This window comes from Lissotriton helveticus, chromosome 7 (genome assembly GCF_964261635.1).
Source record: "Lissotriton helveticus chromosome 7, aLisHel1.1, whole genome shotgun sequence".
Classification (NCBI taxonomy): domain Eukaryota; kingdom Metazoa; phylum Chordata; class Amphibia; order Caudata; family Salamandridae; genus Lissotriton; species Lissotriton helveticus.
The window spans coordinates 1,663,816,380-1,663,836,328 of NC_136068.1; the positions used below are offsets into that span (position 1 = coordinate 1,663,816,380).

At 42.0% G+C, this 19,949-nt stretch overlaps 1 long non-coding RNA gene across 1 annotated transcript in view; it reads right to left on the reverse strand.

Moving 5' to 3' along the window:
- Positions 1-521: 521 nt before the first annotated feature.
- LOC144767600 (uncharacterized) overlaps positions 522-19,949 on the reverse strand; it is a 172,372-nt gene continuing 152,944 nt past the window's right edge. The window contains exon 6 of the long non-coding RNA XR_013598277.1: positions 522-1,629. This is a non-coding gene — a long non-coding RNA (uncharacterized LOC144767600). The remainder of the gene's footprint in view (positions 1,630-19,949) is intronic.

Below are 19,949 nucleotides of genomic sequence, written 5' to 3' on the forward strand. Positions count from 1 at the left end.
TATGATGGGCAGGGTGCTCAACGTCAGGCAAAAGGCTAATGCAAGGTTTCCACCCACAGGGAATACATGACTAAATCTACCAACGTACACTTGTTCGGCAGGCGTCCGTCTTGACGTTTTACAGGAATTCCCCCTACCACACCACAACGACCACTCTTCTCCATTCACGAAGGTCCCTGCAAGATAACTCAGGGACTGGGGCAGGCAAACTGCAGGGCCTTTTTAACAGAACTAAGGGCATGTGATTGCTGACATTTCTGACACATTAGTGAATCAGTGAGTGAGTGAGCGTGCAAGCATGGGGACGAGTAAGTGAAATGACGAGAGAGTTGTTCGTAAAGGATTTTGCATAGTGTGTATCTTAGTGTGTGTAAATGAAAGAAAAACGATTGGGGAACTGCGTGAAATTGTGAGTAATTCAGCAATAAGAAATTGTGGAGGACTAGGAGAACGTATTGTTTACAGTAGACACAAGTATGGATTCTTGAATTTTAACCATGTAGAACACTTTATTTTGCAGTGCACTAATAAGTGTCTTTCAGGCTGAGTAGGTGTAGTTTCATGTAACAAGTTTTACATTAAAAAAAATAGTTTGACCTCTGTGAGTCCCACAAAAAATAAACCCCTTTTCAATGTCTGGCAACAAGACAAGGTGAACGAATTAATGTACTGTGTGCGTTCTCTAATGCAGCAGGGTCAATTGGATGCTACAGCAAGCCAATACAAGGGCAGTTCTAGGTGCCTGCCTAGTTCACCACTAGGAGGGAGCACCTTATTTGTCCTACAAGCACGAACATTGTCCTTCTAATATGGTCTAAAGTCCAAGCAGCATGAATATGCGGGTTATCAAATGAAGGGAGGTGGACAGTGCTGAGAAACTTGGAAGAAGAAGTGATTGTCAAGGTAACTACCGCTTGCATTTTAGTGCAACCTCCTAGGTGATTGTGTCGGGCATGCCTTCGATTTATAGGAGCGCATGGAGCATGACTATGGATAGATTGTTTAATAGAGCAGATTGCATTAACACAAAACTTTGAAACTGTAGAAAACTATTTACTTTTTTTCTACGTACAGCTATAGTTTGGGGTGAATGATAGACTAGCAGTATTCGATACCCATTAGACGAAGCAAGGAGGTGACAGGTCATGTATGATTTGCAATCATTATTATGAGAATTCCAGAGAAAATAATGCAATAGCAGTGTTGTTGGACAAGAATACTGTTTCCCATGTTCCCATCTGTGTCTACTGTCCCTTTATAGCTGCGGACACTCGGTCGTTGGCACACACATGGCCTCATTTGCGCTCTTCAAGACATAGCCACTCTTGCAGGAGCAGCCCTGAACACAGCTCCTTACACATGCGGGTGGGGGTGCAAGGTAATTCTGACAGTTCAAGGGGCAGGCCGTGCCGCAGGTAGAGTAGACGCCGTTGTTGCGATTGCAGGCATAACATCTATCCCTGGGTATACATGACGGGCGCCCCGAGCCTATCAGGATGAAGCCATCTCTGCAGACACATCTTGGGACACACTGCTTTCCGCAGATGACCTCCTTACCCAGCTGGGAGCAGCTCTCAGGACAAGCGCTACCACAGTTGTCAAAACGCATACCGGCTTGGCATTGAACTTCTGAAAAAAAAATCAAGAGGCAAGTCATATTTTAGTGACGTTATATACTGTTCTGCATGTAAAATCATTTAGCCACCCCCTGCCTCCTCTGTCTCTCTCTCTCCCTCTCGCCTTGAAGCATTATCTTCCATTTACTTTCTCTTTGTCTCTTTTACCTTTATTGATCTTTATTTTCTAACTCTTGCCTTACTTTTTAGATCTCTCTCTTTCTCTTTTCCTTAAATTTTTTTTTCTATCCCTACTATTTTTTTTACTCTCTTGTTAATACCAAGTTTCACAAATACTTTTTCTTGTGTGTATGTTGCTCTGCTTCATCACTGCAGGATCCAGTGCCTTCAGCCCAGATGTTGTAGGTAATGTCCAACTCATCTCATGGTGGCTCGGTGTGGGCCTCCTAGGAGCAGGAAGGGGTGTGAACAGACCTCTGACAATTTGAATCTGCTCAACTCACTTAACCAATGCCTCAGTGTAGAAATCAAACTACAGCCAATTAAGGAAAACCAACACCTGTTGCAGGGATCATTTAACTAAACCCCAAAACTCCAGGGACCTCATTTGCACCATTTTGGTGCCAGGCAGCACCATACGGCTTCTTGCTGCACTGATATAAAGTCTCACAGGAAGGGACAGGGGGCTTGGTAGGTCCAGCATACGGGCCCGATCAGACGTTTTCAACAAAAGGTTTGCTGTTCCTGGGGTCCAGAGGAGGGAAAGAGGGAAAAGGGGAGGAAAAAAGGAAGGAGGAAAGGCACGTCAGTAATGGCGGATGTAGGTAGGTGCTAGAGGGAGCAAGAGAGATAATGCTCGTCCAGGGATACTTCCAATTAGGAGCAATGGCCCTCACACACCCCAAGTGGTGTCATGCTTCATCATAGGGCAGCTCCTAGTTGGGCTGGCGCTGCATTTTTAGACCTTTTCACCAAATCACTTCAGACACCATGAGCGCTGCCCTCAGTAATCATCCAATTCCCTTTAGTGGTAATCTCGAGTATGATGTAGTCTGTTTGGAGAACTGGCTACAGCTTTGCGCGTGGTAGCTTGCACCCCCCCCCCACCTCTCGCTCAACAAAGTCAGCTCGAGCCTCTGCTCCTTGGTTTACAGAAGCCCTCAGAAGAGTGCCTGTAAACGTTTGGAGAGGGTGTGGCAGAAGAACTTTAACCTTAATGACAAAATAATTTACAAACAGGCACTGAAGGTTCATTAAAATAAGATTGATGAGGAGTCAAAACTTTTTTTCTCCTCCAAAATTGAATTGGCTGGAAACAAAAGCAAAGAAATTTTTAAAATAGTAAAAGAGTTCTCATTGCCGAGTCAAGTTGTCAGGGCATTCACCCTCACTGATGCATGGACGAGCCTTTTGACCTCTTACTTCCATGACAAAATTAAAAATATTCAAGATGCTTTTTCGGATCAGCCCCTGGTCAAGGGAGGGTGTTCGGGGCCCCTGGCCTCTTCCACTCATGTGAAGGGACTGTCTCTCTTGCAGTTTCCTCCTATTCCCCAGGAAACATCCTTGGAAAATATGAGAGCCCTCAAATCAGGCTCACCCTCTGACCCTTGCCCAGACAAAGTATTGGCTTCCATAGCTGGGATTATCAACCCAGCTGTGAATTTGTTTGTCAATGTTTCACTTTAGAATGGGCTGGTACCTGACAGCTGGGATAATGCAATAATTCTCCCCCTATTAAAAATGCCTTTAGGTGATCCCACAATAGCCTCTAATTACAGACCAATATCTTGCAGAAATATGTGAACCTTGTTACCACTGAATATGTGGGGGCCAACCAGGTGCTTCACCAGAGCCAGTCCGGCTTCAGAGCAAACTTTAGCACTGAAACAGTGCTACTGGATGTGTCTGAGGTCATTAAGGGGACTTTAGACAAGGGAGGCAAGGCTGTGTTGATGTTGTTGGACCTATCTGCGGCCTTTGTTACCGTGGCCCATGACCGGCTCCTGCAGAGACTCCCGCATTGCGGCCTTGGTGGCATGGTACTTAATTGAATCTCCTCCTTTCTGAAAGGGCGTCAGCAAACAATTTGGTCCCCGCCCTTTGCTGCCCCCAACACCCCATGAAGGTAGGGGTTCCTCAGGGCTCGATTCTGGGCCCAACACTTTTTAAACTTTATATGGCCCCCCTTGGGCACTTGGCCGAGGCCTAAGGAGAGACTGTAGTATCATACGCGGATGATTTCGCTGTGACAAGGGCACCTATTTTAGAGGGGATGTGATTAACACCTGCCTATGAGAGGTATTCTCCTGGCTGCAATGAACCAACTAAAATGTAACTCAGAGAAATCAGAGATCATTTTCTTTGGCCTTTCCCCTTGCGATTTGTGGAGCCAATGGTGCCCCTCAGACATGTCCCCTCCTACAACCTCGGTAAAGACAGTAAAGAACCTGGGGGTCAAGCTGGAGCATAATTTATCGATGTGGGCCCAGATCCAAGCAGTAGCTGAGTCCTGCTTCGGCCCGCTAAAAATGCTAAAACAATTTCTGCCCCTATTTCCGGTTGCACACTGGAAAATAGTGGTCCAGGCTTTAATAGTATCAAGGCTGGACTACGTGAACATTATGTACCTGGGTCTATCGGAATATTTATTGACAAGCCTTCAGGTGGTCCAGAACGCAGCGGCTAGGGCGATACTCATGCTAGGTCCTAGAACGCGGATGTCCGCCCATTTGAAATACCTCCATTGGCTACCGATCCACAAGAGGATCCAGTTCAAAGCTTTGTTCCTGGCCTTCAAAGCTCTCTATGACATGGGTGCCTCCTATATTAGGAAAAGTGTCCAGTACTATATTCCGCACCAAACTTTGAGGTCTTCATTGCAGCAGCAGGCGCTCACCCGCAAGTGCTCCCTCGCCCGAATAGGTGGCCGCTCCTTCCATGTGCAAGCCTCCCGTCTGTGGAACTGCCTGGCATTGGCACTTAGGTGCAGGATCTGCTTACCTTCAGGAAGCAACTGAAAACATGGTTATTCCAGCAATAGGCTATGAGCCGAGTCTATGGTAGTTATACTGTCAGTATCTGTCTTGAGGTCTTATAGCGCCGGGACACTCTATTTGAGGAGCTGTGCACTCTATAAGTACCAAGTTACAATTATAATTACAAAGAGGCTCTGGCGCAACTACTTTAATATTATAGCAGAAGAGTGATTGTGAAAGTGTGAGTGTGTGCAAGTGTGTTTTTTGGTAAAAAAAGTGAATGTCAGTGTATAGGTACATGTTTGTGTGAGGGCATACCCAGGCAAATTTTGAAAACAACGAGATGAACCTGTGGCAAGTATTATGGCCCACCACTTTCAGACAAATGATTATAAACTTAAATTGTAGTTGGGCAATGTTGTAAATGCAATATTATTGTAGGTCGATATTATCAACCTCAATGTAGTGACATACCAAATGAATAAATAATATTGGTCAGATATCCCTTTACAAATTGAATTTTAACATCCTGATTTTGGATTTCACACTACCTGCTGAATTATGACAAATAGAAGGTCAGCCTATCAAACTCTAAATAAAAAGATGAAGAAAACACAACCAACCTCACATTAATATGTACTGCAGCAGTGGATAATGACAGGATTCAACATGAAGTACAGAGCATCAGGTTGCCAATTTGGAAGGCTAGTTGCAAATGTGATCGCAGAGTAAAAGATGACTATTATCCTAACCCCAAGAACTCTAATTAAATTAGCATTTAACTGGCTTGCCTACTTGGCCATTCATACGACTGAAATACGAGTTCACAACATTTAATCACTTAAGGAACATTTCCCTGGATAAGTAGGATATGCACAACGGGAATCCAATTGCATGTCCAGCATTATCTTGATGTCTCTAAGGGAGGATGGAAACTGACACGTTTGTTGGGTGTTGGTCGTTCAGAAAGCAGCCTGTGACTGTGAGTTGTCCATAAAGTCCAGGGTTTTACAGTCTTGGTCTGTCCGGGGTAGGGGCAACCACTTCCAGTAGTAACAATGCTACTGACACTTGTACACTTGGAAGCTCCTAAGCAGATGCTGCCTTCCAGAAGTAGTCCCGGAGGAAGAAAAAGCCCTTAGGTAAAATACCTCCTAGTGACTGAAATCACAAGTAGAAAAAAATCAAGTTAAAACACAACCAGGCAGGACCAAACTGGAGATGCAGAACATGTGGGGAAATTCAACTTACAGGAAGACTGGAATGAACAAAAGTAAAGAAAAACACCCACAGTGATGAAGACGTGTGCAATGCAAGGAGCAAGTGAGAAAGTGGCCTTATATACTGTTAAAGTGGAAAGTACCTCTCAGGAAGATGCAAGCTACCATGATGATTTGGGGAAAAAAGCTAAAGGCTAGAGGAGTTGCGATTTAGGATTGGGTTTCCCAAACACCCAGAATTTCTTTCTAGAGAAATATGGAAAGGAGGACCAAGACAAACATGGAGATGCCTACAGCATACCCCCTGCTGACTCCTGCATGGAAAGAATTCTGGGACTGGAGATACTACCTGCGGGCAGGTCGCCATAAGGTAAGTGTTCTAGGAAGCAAATGTGACAAACTGCCAGTCGCTCCTCTGCTGCTCCAAGACAATGCATCCGGCCTGTCTGGGAGCAAAGTGAGAGTTGCTGCTGCCCGATGGGACTCTGGTGGAACAGGAAACAACTGCTCAATGTAAAATTAGTAAAAACAATGATACTTAAACTAGGCGATATGAAGATCCTACATCCCTGCCCTTGACCCCTGCACAATGTTTATGAAAGCCCTCAGATGGGGAGACTGCCCATATAATCAGAAAGTTCAGTATGGTATGAAATGTTTAGTTAGTTTCCCTCTGTGTGTGTGTGTATATATATATATATATATATATATATATATATATATATATATATATATATATATATATATATATATATATATATATATATATATATATATATAATATTATTACCTACTGGCAGTCGCCAGTAGGTATATATAGTTAGGATTTTTTCTCTATGGGATTTTTGAAAATTCTATATCGAATAACTTTGGCGCTTGAGGACGGAATTGGCTGAAATTTTCAGGAAAATTGCACATTTTATTTCTGAGCAGCCCCTGAAAAATTGGGGGGGTTTCGTCAAGGGGGGACCGAGAAAAAAGGGGGGTCCCAAAACACGTTTTTCCCATGCAATTTTCCATAGGGCGGTTGGCCTCACTTTTAGCTCGAACGGCTGAATGGATTTCCACGAAACTTGGCAAAATTGTAGGGACTGGTAGCCCGATGTGCCTTTGCTAGGTCTCAATATATGTGTTCCAGTGGATTTTGAGAAATTAACGTTCAAAAAAATATATATATCTGTAAGCGCGCTCCGGGCAGCGCCCCGGTTCGCGTACCTGACGCGTAACGGAACTTCGCGAAGCGAAGCTGATTGGCTCTCTGGTGTCTGTCAACATTCTAAACAGTCCGGAGCGGCTGCCATCTTGTCTCTCGGTAGGATCGAGAGACAAGATGCGGTGAAAAACAAAGGGGGAAATGAAGGAAAGGGGGCATGGTAGACCCCTCCTGACCCCCTAGGATTGATGAAGGGGATATTAAAGTGCCCCGCGGGGCAAAAACATTTTTTTGCGATTTTTCGCCATAGAGGCGCGTCCCGGTACGCGAACCGGGAAGCTAACTGGCAGCGTAACGGGAGTCCGCCATCTTCTGTTTTTGGAGCGTCCGGTTCGCGTACCGGGTAGCTTCCCGGTAAGCGTAACAAGAGAAACAGTAAAAAAAAAAATTAATGGAATAGATTATCAAGAAAACTTTGAAAAATTGTAGGGACTGTTTGTTTGATGTGCCTTTGCAAGGCCTCAAGATATGTGCACGTGTGGATTTTGTCTAATTAAGGTTAAAAACAATATATATATCTGTAAGCGTGCTCCGGCGCGCTTACGTTACCGGTTTTGTTTGCGCTGCAAAGCCGATACGTCACGGTTATGCGACGCGTCATGAGGCGTCTCACGTGGCTACGTGATACGTCACGTAATAAAGAATATATTTTACAGATATAGATATTAGCTTAAAAACCATTGAAATTCACTGAAAAAACCATAGGTTATAGACCATATATAGTTAGGAATTAGCATTTACAAAACCTTGAAAATTCACTGAAAAAACCATAGGTTATAGACCATATATAGTTAGGAATTAGCATTTAAAAAACCTTATTTTACTCACACAAAACCATTGAAATTCCATATATAGTTAGTTGCACTAACTATATATCGCGCACCCGCAATCCACTGCTGATAATGTCACATATTACATCATTCATGACATGGTCAGTGACATCACTTTTTTTTCCAGTGAATATATATATATATATATATATATATATATATATATATATATATATATATATACATATATATATATTTTCACGACATTCCAACTTATCCAAGTCAGAAACAGGCAAGCACACTGGAATCCGATTAGAAAATCTTTATTTGCAAACCCCCCGTCACCCCTGACTGACGCGTTTCGCTATTCTAGCTTCGCGGTCGCCAGTAGGTTAGAAATAGTTAGGACCTAGTTTCCATAAGAAATCCACACCATTCTATTTGGAATAACTTTGGCGCCGGTTGATGAATCTTCGCGAATTTCTCAAAGAAGATGGCCCGCTCCTTCCCTGAAAGTTTTGGGGGGATTTGTCAAGTGGGGGCTGAGAAAAAAGGGGGATCCCAAAACGTGTTTTTCCCATGTTATTTTCCATAGGACGTTTAGACACGGCTACAGCCCGAACGGCTGAACGGAATTACAAGAAATTTGGCGAAATGGTAGAGTCTGATTCGCAGATCACGCTTTTGCTTAAATGGTGTAGTTCCTGAGAAAATCAAAAGAGAAAAAATATATATATCTATAAGCGCGCACCGTGCGCGTACCGTGCGCGAACCGAACGAGTACGGTACGCGTACCCCGCAATTGGGGCCTTGGGGGTCCTTTTGGGACCCCCTGCGCAGGCCTAGGGGGTCAGGGTGCTTCTACCATGCTCCCTTTTTGAGTTCTACACGTTTGTTTTTCTGCTTTCTTGTGCCTCAGTCTACCGAGGCACAAGATGGCTACCAACAATTTCTGTTTTGGAGTGTTGATAGACAGTGGCAGCCAATCAGCACAAGCTGCATGCTCATTGGCTTTCAACACTTCAAACCAGGAAGTGTTGGCAGCCATCTTGTGCTCTGTAGACCAAGGCACAAGAAATCAGAAAAACAAACGTGTAGAACACAACAAGGGGGCAGGGTAGAAGCACCCTGAGCCCCTAGGCCTGCTCAGGGGGTTCCACAAGGACCCCCAAGGCCCAAAAAATGTTTTTTAAAAACCTGGTCTGTTTTTTTTCAAATTACCCCCTGGGGGGACCAAATCACGGGGGCATAGTGATAAAAAAGTGTGGGGGGGCCCAATCCCCCCCACACACGGCCCCGGTGACCGCTGTCCCCCGGGGCAAAGCAATGCAGCCCCCTGGCGCATACTGGAGGCTCCTGGTGGGCTAGTTGGCCCCCAGGGACCCCCAGTATGCAAGGGGAATTAGTTCCCCCTCAGCAAACGCGCCCGGGGGCTGCGTTGCAGAGAGGTGTTAAAAAAAGGGTGTGACCTCATTACACCTCTCTGGAATGCAGCCCCCTGGCGCATACTGGAGGCTCCAGGTGTGCTAGTTTGCCCCCAGGGACCCCCAGTATGCAAGGGGAATTAGTTTCCCTTCTGCAAACGTGCCAGGGGGCTGCGTTGCAGAGAGGTGTAAAAAGGGGCATAGCCTCATTACATCTCTCTGCAATGTAGCCCCCTGGCGCATACTGGAGGTTCCAGGTGGGCTAGTTGGCCCCCAGGGACCCAAAATATGCAAGGGGAATTAGTTCCCCCTCTCCAAATGCGCCATGGGTCTGCATTGCCGAGAGGTGTAAAAAGAGGCATAGCCTCATTACACCTCTCTGCAATGCTGCCCCCTGGCGCATACTGGAGGTTCCAGGTGGTCAAGTTGGCCCCCAGGGACCCCTAGTATGCAAGGGGAATTAGTTCCCCCTCTGCAAACACGCCCGGGGGCTGCGCTGCAGAGAGGTGTAAAAAAGGGTGTGGTCTCATTACACCTCTCTGCAATGCAGCCCCCTGGGGAATACTGGAGGTTCCTGGTGGGCTAGTTGGCCCCCAGGGACCCCCAGTATGCAAGGGGAATCAGTTCCCCCTCTGCAAACGATTCAGGGGGCCGCGTTGCAGAGAGGTGTAAAAACATTTTTTTTTCAATTTGTATTAAAAATATGTAATGTAATTTGAAAAATAAAATATCTAAAAATAAATAATTTTAAATAATGTAGTAAATCAGTATAAAAAATATAACAATTAATACATTTAAAGATTATCATTTACAACACCATTGATATTCCCTGAAAAAACCATAGGTTTCAGCCACGTTATAGTTAGGAATTACCATTTAAAAAACCTTTGAAATTCCCCCGTTATAGTTAGTTGTACTCACTATAACTCGCGCGCCCGCAATCCACTGCTGATGATGTCACATATTACATCATTCATGACATGGTCAGTGACATAACTGATGACATCACTGATGACATCTCAAATGACTTCACTGATGACATCACTGATGACATCATCCTTGTGAAAGAGTGGCAGACCTCCTCTCCGCGTAATATAACCCTTAATACACACATTCAAAAATAGAAACTAAAAGTTTCAAAAAAATGGAGATACCATTTCCAGTTAGAACAACCTATTCAGTAATTCCAAAATGTACATACACATCCAGTCATTCACTAACAGGTCTATATGGGCACTCATACATATACTCACTCATCATATGTACTCATACACCTATACATCTTATTACACATGGACACTCATCTATAGAGTTACTCACACACAAACTCAGAAGAACCCTGAGGCTGCTGTTCTGCCATTTTTATATGAAAAAATCTGGAACAAAGCAGAGATCCTTCTCTCAGAAACCAAAAAGAGATAGTGAGGGAAGTGGGTGGGGTTTTTCAAGATTTTGGAAAAGAAACTACTATAAACCAATCAAAAGTGTTGTTTTCATGTCACATGACTTTATGTGTGCGCAACGTGTGCGCACGCATGCGTGCACGTTGCGCGACCGTCGCATATAAATGACGTTTTACCCGCTTTTCGTAAAAGCTTTTAAAACGTGAAAAGGAGGCAGGGAAGAGACTCTCAGACGCCCTAGGCCTTCTTATGGGGTCCCTGAAGGACCCCGAAGGGCAAAAAATTATTATTTTTTTAAAAATGGCGTGGTGCGCGCACGTTGCTCGCACCCTCGAGGCAGAACTGAGTCAAAAACAATAGTGGAGAATGTGAAAAGGGGGCAGGGTAGAGACTCCCTGACTCCCTAGGCCTTCTCAGGGGGTCTCTGAAGGACCCCTACAGGGAAAAAAAACTTTAAAAAAAAATAAAATCACGAGGTGCGCGCACGTTGCGCGCACGTTGAAAAAAAAAAATAAATTCACAAATTTGACTGTTTATATTTTGATTGAAGATGTAGACTATACAGTTTAACTTTATGCAAATCATAAAAACTAGCTGTGCCGCTGCATATTACCGAATACAGTTAATGTATTACAATATACAAAGGCAGTTTATTGGAAAATAAATATTTAAAAATATAAAAATAGATACAGAAATTAGCATTTTAAAATCCTTGGAAATTCACTGAAAAAACCATAGGTTTCACACACATTATATTTAGGAATTAGCACTTAAAAAACTTTGTAAAATCCCTGAAAAAAACATAGATTTCACACACGTTATAGTTAGGAATTATATTGTATACTATGGTCCCAATGAGGATAATCCTAGCTTCCTTCTAAAGTTACAGGGAGTCCTGATACAGTACACAGCGCCACTAATATTTGGAGGCGATTTTAATTTAGCGCTAGATAGTCAGTTGGATCGTACTTCTAAAGCTAAATATAATGTCCCAAGAAACTCTCTCTCGGCTCTGGGACATATTATGAAGGAGTTCAGTCTGGAAGATATATGGAGAGCTAAGCATGGTGCCTTAAGGGGATATTCCTTCTACAGCAAAAAGTATAGGCAATATTCCAGAATTGATTACTTTCTGGTAGACCGTGTGTTTATGTCTGACATTGCTTCAATTTCATATATTCCAGCAGGTCTTTCTGACCACTCTGTGGTCTAACTAAAGGTCAACTCTAAGGCCAGACCTTTAGACTATAGATGGACCCTAGATAGATCACTCTTACTAGATGAGGAAATTAAAGTTAAGGTTAAGAACAGTGCTTCCGAGTTCTTCCTATTCAATATGGGCACAGCCACGGAACAAATAGTCTGGGAAGCATTTAAAACTTATATGAGAGGGATCTTGAGCTCTCAGATGGCCCATAAAAGAAGATCTATTAAGGAAAGGGACTCTAATGACCTTGATTGCATTAAAAAGAAGGAGCAACAGTTACAGTTGGCTGCCCTGGAAGACAGAGGAGAAATACCGAAATTAGAAAAGGAACTCTTAGAATTACAATCACGATTTAATGCTAGAGCTGAAAAATTAATTAAGGATAGATGGGAGAGTAGTAAGCTTAAGAACTTTGAGTATGGAGAAAAGTGCGGCGCCCTTCTTGCCTGGAAATCAAGATCTGAGAGGAGTAGGAATAACATCGACTCTTTAATCCAGCGAGACACGGGGGGTATTAACGGAAGATGAGGACATTAGGGAAGAAGCAAGAGGTTTTATGATGGAATTGTATCAAGAAAATAACCGCCCGGGAGTTGAAGAGCTGGAGCAGTGGTGGTATTCGAGGGAATTGCCCCAACTGAGCGAGTTCGATAAGATTATTTTAGCCAGTGATATCACCGAGGGGGAGATAAGAGCACAGGTGAATAAGATGAACAGATGCAAGGCTGCTGGCCCAGACGGTTTACCGACTGAGGTCTATAAGGATAATCTTGAGGAGATTCTACCTGTATTACTGTCACTCTTCAACAGAATCTTTCGATATGGAGGTGATATTCCACCCTCTTGGTCTGAAGCCACCATTGCCCTGATAGTAAAATCAAATAAGGACACTAAAAAGATCGAATCATACAGACCCATTTCCCTCCTAAATTCAGATCTAAAGATATTCTCCGGAATATTAGCAACTAGACTGGCTAAAGTGATCAAGACCATAATTCACTCAGACCAGAGGGGATTCATACCAGGCCGCCAGCTAAACGAGCTCACATTTCAGGTGATTGGAGCAATAGACGTAGCTGAGGAGAAAGGACTGTCACTCACCATTGTTGCGATTGATGCTGCAAAAGCATTCGACCAGGTCAACTGGGTCTTTTTATGGGAGACTATGGCAAAGTTTGGATTCCCCTCTTCCCTTATCGAAGGAATAAAATCATTATATAGGAGCCCTCGTGCCAAGGTTTTGATTAATGGCGGCCTGACCAACTGGTTTCATATCTCCAGAGGCACGAGGCAGGGCTGCCCTCTGTCCCCGCTTCTTTTCGATATATATATCGAGCCCTTTGTTTGCTCTCTGAGATTAGATCCGGTAATTATTCCTTTTAAATTGGGAGAATTAGAGTTAAAGACTGCACTATATGCTGATGATCTTCTACTCTATACTGTCAATCCTGTAGAGGCTATTCCGAGATTATTTAAGTTAGCAGAAGAATTTGGCACAGTGTCAGGATATAAAATAAACAAGGAAAAAACAGATATCATGAGCTGGAATATCCCGATCCCGATACCTGGTGCTAAACAAAAAATTAGATATCTGGGTATACACCTCACTCAGAAACTAGCAGAAGTTCCAAAAACCAGTTGGCAGGTAGTGGTAAAGGAGATAAGTAAGATGCTGAGCATATGGGGCAGTCTACCCTTGAATATTTATGGTAGAGTCAATCTGATCAAAATGATCATCCTCCCCAAAGTCACCTTTTTATTTAACAATATTCCCCTGATCTTTAATCACAAAGATATTAGTAGTCTACAGAGGAAGATCGGGTCTTTCATTTGGGCAACTAAATCCCCAAGGATTGCGTGGAAGAAATTAAGAAGGGGGCTAAAAGTGGGGGGGCTGGCTCTCCCTGATTTGCTCTTCTACTGTTACGCTTTCCAGTCAAAAAACTTTAGACTCCTTGCAAATAACTTGGACTCCTCCTCTCACGGCCGTCTCTTTCGAGCTTTGTTATCTGACTAGCCACAAGGTCTAGATTACTTCCTCTACAAATTCGGGGATCAAAAATACTACAAAAAGGTCCGCTTGAAGCTACTACAGGCGGCATTAAAGAACTGGCAGTCCATACGTCAGATTCTGGGGATCCCATATTATAATGCCCAAGCCCCAATATGGGATTCCCCGGGCACCCCTGACTGTCTATTAGATTGATTGGCCCTCCCCTTGAGGGAGGCGGGTTTTGTGAAATGGGGTGACCTCTGCAATAATTCTCAACTAATGGATTGGGAATCTCTATCTAATCTAACGGGGGGGTCCCTCACAAGATTTAAATATTATCAATTGTCCTCTTGGTGGGGGAGGCAGCGAAGGGGGAATGAGGAAGAGACCCAGATCCTAGACTTAACCAATAGAGGGAGAGGCAGGAAAGGGGAGATCTCACTTTGGTATAACTCTTTAGTGGGTGTAAAGGATAGTATAGAGTCTGAAATCACGAAGCTTTGGGATAACCTTTTAATTGATAACACCGATGAGATGATGAAGGCTTGGATAGACTCATTTACAATCTCACAGAAGATCATAAAACCTGCTAACCTCAGAAGGAACCACCTGTTCACCGCGTATAGAATTTATTGAACTCCAGCGAAACTATCAAAGATCTCAGTTAATCGATATTACTGCCCAAGATGTAAATTCCCTGCAGCTGACGACATACATATGTTTGCGGACTGCCCAGAAATTATTAGTTACTGGCGACATGTGTGTGGGTTCCTAGAGGAGGTACTATTAACACCAGTTACTTGTAGTTCGAGATTGATTCTTTTAGGCCTCCCACGTGGATATAACATCAGAGACAGTGCCACACAGTTCATATTCTATGTTATTGTTATTGCTAGGAGGGAGATTTGCAGAGAGTGGAAATCTGAGGCCCCCCGATATTCGCTGACTGCCTAAGAAATGTCATGGCTATCAGTCAGTTTGATATGTTATGTAGCGGAGAGGGTGCTACTAAGGTATGGTCTGCTCTGAAAGTATGGTCTGACAAATAAAGAGTCCAATGATTATGCCAGAGGTTTGTGGTCCGGTCCTCCCAAGGGGCAAGGTACAACGGAACGGAAATGGGAGTTGGACAAGGAGACAGCTTACCTCTGGGCGACCTCTGCAGGCCTAGCACTCAATCCAGGGGCGGAATCGAAATCGATTGGTGCCAGTGGCCCTGCGAGAGAGACCCCATCTAGAGTTGATACTTTCTGGTGGCATATATGAGGACAACAAAAAAAAAAAAAAAAAAAAAGGAATTAGCATTGAAAAAACCTTAGGAATTCACAGAAAAAGCATAGGTTTCACACACATCATAATTAGGAATTAGCATTTAAAAAACCTTGCAAATTCACTGAAAAAACCATAGGTTTCAGGCCTGATATAGTTAGGAATTAGCATTTAAAAAACCTTTGAAATTCACTGAAAAAACCATAGGTTTCAGGCCTGATATAGTTAGGAATTCGCATTTAAAAAACCTTAGAAATTCACTGAAAAAAACTGTAGATTTTAGGGGTGTTATAGTTAGCTGGACATTTCACTCATACAAAACCATTGAAATTCCGCCGATATAGTTAGTTGTACTAACTATATCTCGGGCGCCCGCAATCCACTGCTGATGATGTCACATATTACATCATTCCTGACATGGTCAGTGACATCACTGATGACATCTCAAATGACATCACTGATGACATCATCCACGTGACGATACACCTCATCATACACTAGTATAATCTTTCGTCACTCACTGTAAAATACAGAGTACCATATTTAAATCCATTGACACATCGATACAAGTTTCTAAAAAAACACTCAGTGATTCCTAGATCTATACACATATCTAATCACTTACCTACAGACTCACTCATACATGCAGTCAATGATCAATAGAACACTATCAAATATACTTATACACCTATATCGACATTACACACTAGCACACATCCTATTCACTTATAAAGTCATCCTATTCACTTATGCAAACAATGGATCATACTTACATTTACTTAGCTATACACTTATACAAACACCACTTTATCTATTCATATAGATAGTAAATTATACTTAGTGTGTTATAAAATCACTATTACAAGTATAGAGTTATCTATACAGTCACGCATACAATCAGTGAGTCTTACGTATACTTATTTATAAACAACAAGTGACACATACATTGCCTTTTATTTTTCTACTTTGTTGGACATGTACCATTAAGAGAGATATTTGCTCATCACCACACCCATAAAGATATTCACTCACCCAAACTACTGTTATAACATGTAGTCTTAACGTCATATACCTACTAAATCAACAATTCACACATCTTTGGGCAGTCACACACCTCCCACCGAACCACACACAGATTCACTCTCCCATACAAATACTTAGTTAACTAATCAATAACTAATATAGACTTTCAAATAGCTAGTAACCAACTGGAGAAGTCGTTTTTACAACAACTGACAAAGTGATACAGATGTTCACACAGTTTAGTCACTATCCAATATATTTAGAGAGACACTTTAAAATAGTCAAGTAAACAGTCAATCACACTGCTACTAAATCCTCCATCCAGATATTTATATTTATATATCCACTCATTCTTCAATGTAAATTGCTATATATATATAATACATATTTAAATAACAAAGCAAACCACATTCACTGGATGATGTCATCAGTGATGTCATTTGAGATGTCATCAGTGATGTCACTGAACATGTCATGAATGATGTAATATGTGACATCATCAGCAGTGGATTGCGGGTGCGCGAGATATAGTTAGTACAACTAACTATATCGGAGGAATTTCAATGGTTTTGTATGAGTGAAATGTCCAGCTAACTATAACACCCCTAAAATCGACAGTTTTTTCAGTGAATTTCTAAGGTTTTTTAAATGCGAATTCCTTTCAATATCAGGCCGGAAAACTATGGTTTTTTCAGTGAATTTCAAAGGTTTTTTTAAATGCTAATTCCTAACTATATCAGGCCTGAAACCTATCGTTTTTTCAGTGAATATATATATATATATATATATATATATATATATATATATATATATATATATTACCTACTGGCGGTCGCCAGTAGGTAGTTATAGTTAGGATTGTTTTCTATAGGAAATCCGCAACATTCTATTGGGAATAACTTTGGCGCCGGTTGAGGAATCTGCCTGTAATTTTCCTTAAATTTGCCTCGCTGCGCTCCGCTCCTTCGCTGAAAGTTTGGGGGGGATTCGTCAAGCGGGGGCCGAGATAAAAGGAGGGTCCCAAAATGTGTTTTCCCCATGTTAATTTCCATAGGGAGGTTGGACTCACTTTTAGCCCGAACGGCTGAATGGATTTCCACAAAACTTGGCAAAATTGTAGGGACTGGTAGCCTAATGTGCCTTTGCTATGTCTCAAGATATGTGCTCCAGTGGATTTTGAGTAATTTAGGTTCAAAAAAATATATATATCTGGGCGGAGCCTAACCACACATCTGATCTGATTGGCTGTCAGCACTTCATCCAAGAAGTGTTGGCAGCCATCTTGGGACCAATATACATGATAGTACCTCATTAAAAAGCATTGTAGTTAATAGAGGGTATTAGGACTTTAGTTACATTATAAATCATTTGTTGATGGTACAATACTCATTTTAGGAATTGTGGTGTGTTCTAAGGTGATTTTACCATGTGAAAAAGCCTTCTGCTGTGATATCATGAATCATGTTTGAAAGAAAACTAATATCTCATGATTTTCCCACAGTGGTTTGGATGGGGATCTATAAGCTAAACTGAAAGCATATTTTCTGTAAATTCACATTATCTTTCTCAGTCATGTGAGAATGAAGTCTGACATTCTCAGTAAAACATGTACATCCAACAAGGACAGAGACTGTCAGTTGATTCCTTTGTGTTCTACTGCAGCCTCCTAGAGTGTTCTAAAGAACAACTAGAGCGCTAACAGTCCTACTTATTACAAAGGTATAGCACACCTAAAGCCATCGTGATGGGAATAAAGTGATAACTCTTAAAACATTTAATTTAAAAAGGAACAAAATGAGGGGGTATATTATGCCATAGAAAGTATTATTAGTGCTGCAGAAAGAAAAATTAGGGCACATTTTGAGTGACTTCTCAAATCCTCTTCAATTTCATTAAAACATTCTGACATACAGTCTCCCAAGATGGCCACCAGAGACAAAAGAGCCCAAATGTGGCCCAAATATCACCCAGATGTAGCCCAAGTATAGCCCAATCACAGAATGTCCCAGAGTGTTCTAAAGAACAACTAGAGCGCTAACAGTCCTACTTATTACAAAGGTATGGCACACCTGAAGCCATCTTGATTAGAATAAAGTGGTAACTCTTAAAACATTTAATTTAAAAAGGAACACAACGAGGGGTTATATTTTGCCATAGAAAGTATGATTAGTGCTGCAGAAAGAAGAATTAGGGCACATTTTGAGTGACTTCTCAAATCCTCTTCAATTTCATTAAAACATTCTGACATACAGTCTCCCAAGATGGCCACCAGAGACAAAAGAGCCTAAATGTAGCCCAAATATCACCCAGATGTAGCCCAAGTATAGCCCAATGACAGAATGTCCCAGAGTGTTCTAAAGAACAACTAGAGCGCTAACAGTCTTACTTATGACAAAAGTATGGCACACCAGAAGCCATCTTGATTGGAATGAAGTGGTAAGTCTGAACACATTTAATTTAAAAAGGAACAAAATGAGGGGGTTCATTTTGCCATAGAAAGTATGATTAGTGCTTCAGAAAGAAAAATTATGGATAATTTTGAGTGACTTCTCAAATCCTCTTCTATTTCATTAAAAAAATTCTGACATGCAGACTGAAACATGCACTTTGAATACCATCAGCAGACTTCCCCGGTGAGCAGTAGCTTTACTACAGTGATCTAATGAGCAACTAGAGTGCTAACATTCAGAATTTATGGCAAATGTGTGACACATCTGAATGCCTTCTTGATGGAACCAAAGTAAACAAGCATTGAAAATGCAATAGATCTCGCCCTCGTTTAAGTTAAAGCCATTCTGTTTGTAATGAGGTGGCTTTTTAGCTTTGCTTTTATTAGTGTTTTTTAAACTTTCATGTAAATAACATGCATCTGTATGCATATATGTATATGTATGCATGCATTTATATTTGTATTTATATAGATATACAGATTATATATGTTTATATATGTATGTATGTATATATATATATACATACACATACATATATATATAAATGCATATGCATATATATATATATGCATATATATATATGTGTATATGTGTGCATGTAGAGAGAGGTAGAGAGGTAGAGGTGTAGAGGTAGAGAGGTAGAGGTAGAGAGGTAGCGGTAGAGAGGTAGAGACTAGTAGAGAGAGAAGTAGAGAGAGGTAGAGAGGTAGAGAGTAGAGAGTGAGTAATAGAGGGTAGAGAGTGAGTCGTAGAGAGTAGTAGAGAGCAGTAGACAGAGTAGCAGAGAGTGAGTAGTAGAGAGACCCCCCAGTATGCAAGGGGAATTAGTTCCCCCTCTGCAAACGCGGCAGGGGGCTGCGTTGCAGAGAGGTGTAACAAGGGGCATAGCCTCATTACACCTCTGCAATGCAGCCCCCTGGCGCATACTGGAGGTTCCAGGTGGGCTAGTTGGCCCCCAGGGGCCCCCAGTATGCAAGGGGAATTAGTTCCCCCTCTTCAAACATGCACAGGGGCTGCGTTGCAGAGAGGTGTAAAAAGGGGCGTGGCTTCATTACACCTCTCTGCAATGCAGTCCCCTGGCGCATACTGGAGATTCCTGGTGGGCTTTCAGGTCTTATATAGTTAGGAATTAGCATTTAAAAAACCTTTGAAATTCACTGAAACAACCATAGGTTCCAGGCCTTATATAGTTAGGAAATAGCATTTAAAAAACCTTTGAAATTCACTGAAAAAATCATGGGTTTCAGGCCTTATATAGTTAGGAATCAGCATTTAAAAAACCTTTGAAATTCACTGAAAAAAACATAGGTTTTAGGCCTTATATAGTTAGGAATTAGCATTTAAAAAAACCTTTGAAATTCACTGAAAAAACCATAGGTTTCAGGTGTTATATAGTTAGGAATTAGTTTTTAAAAAACCTTT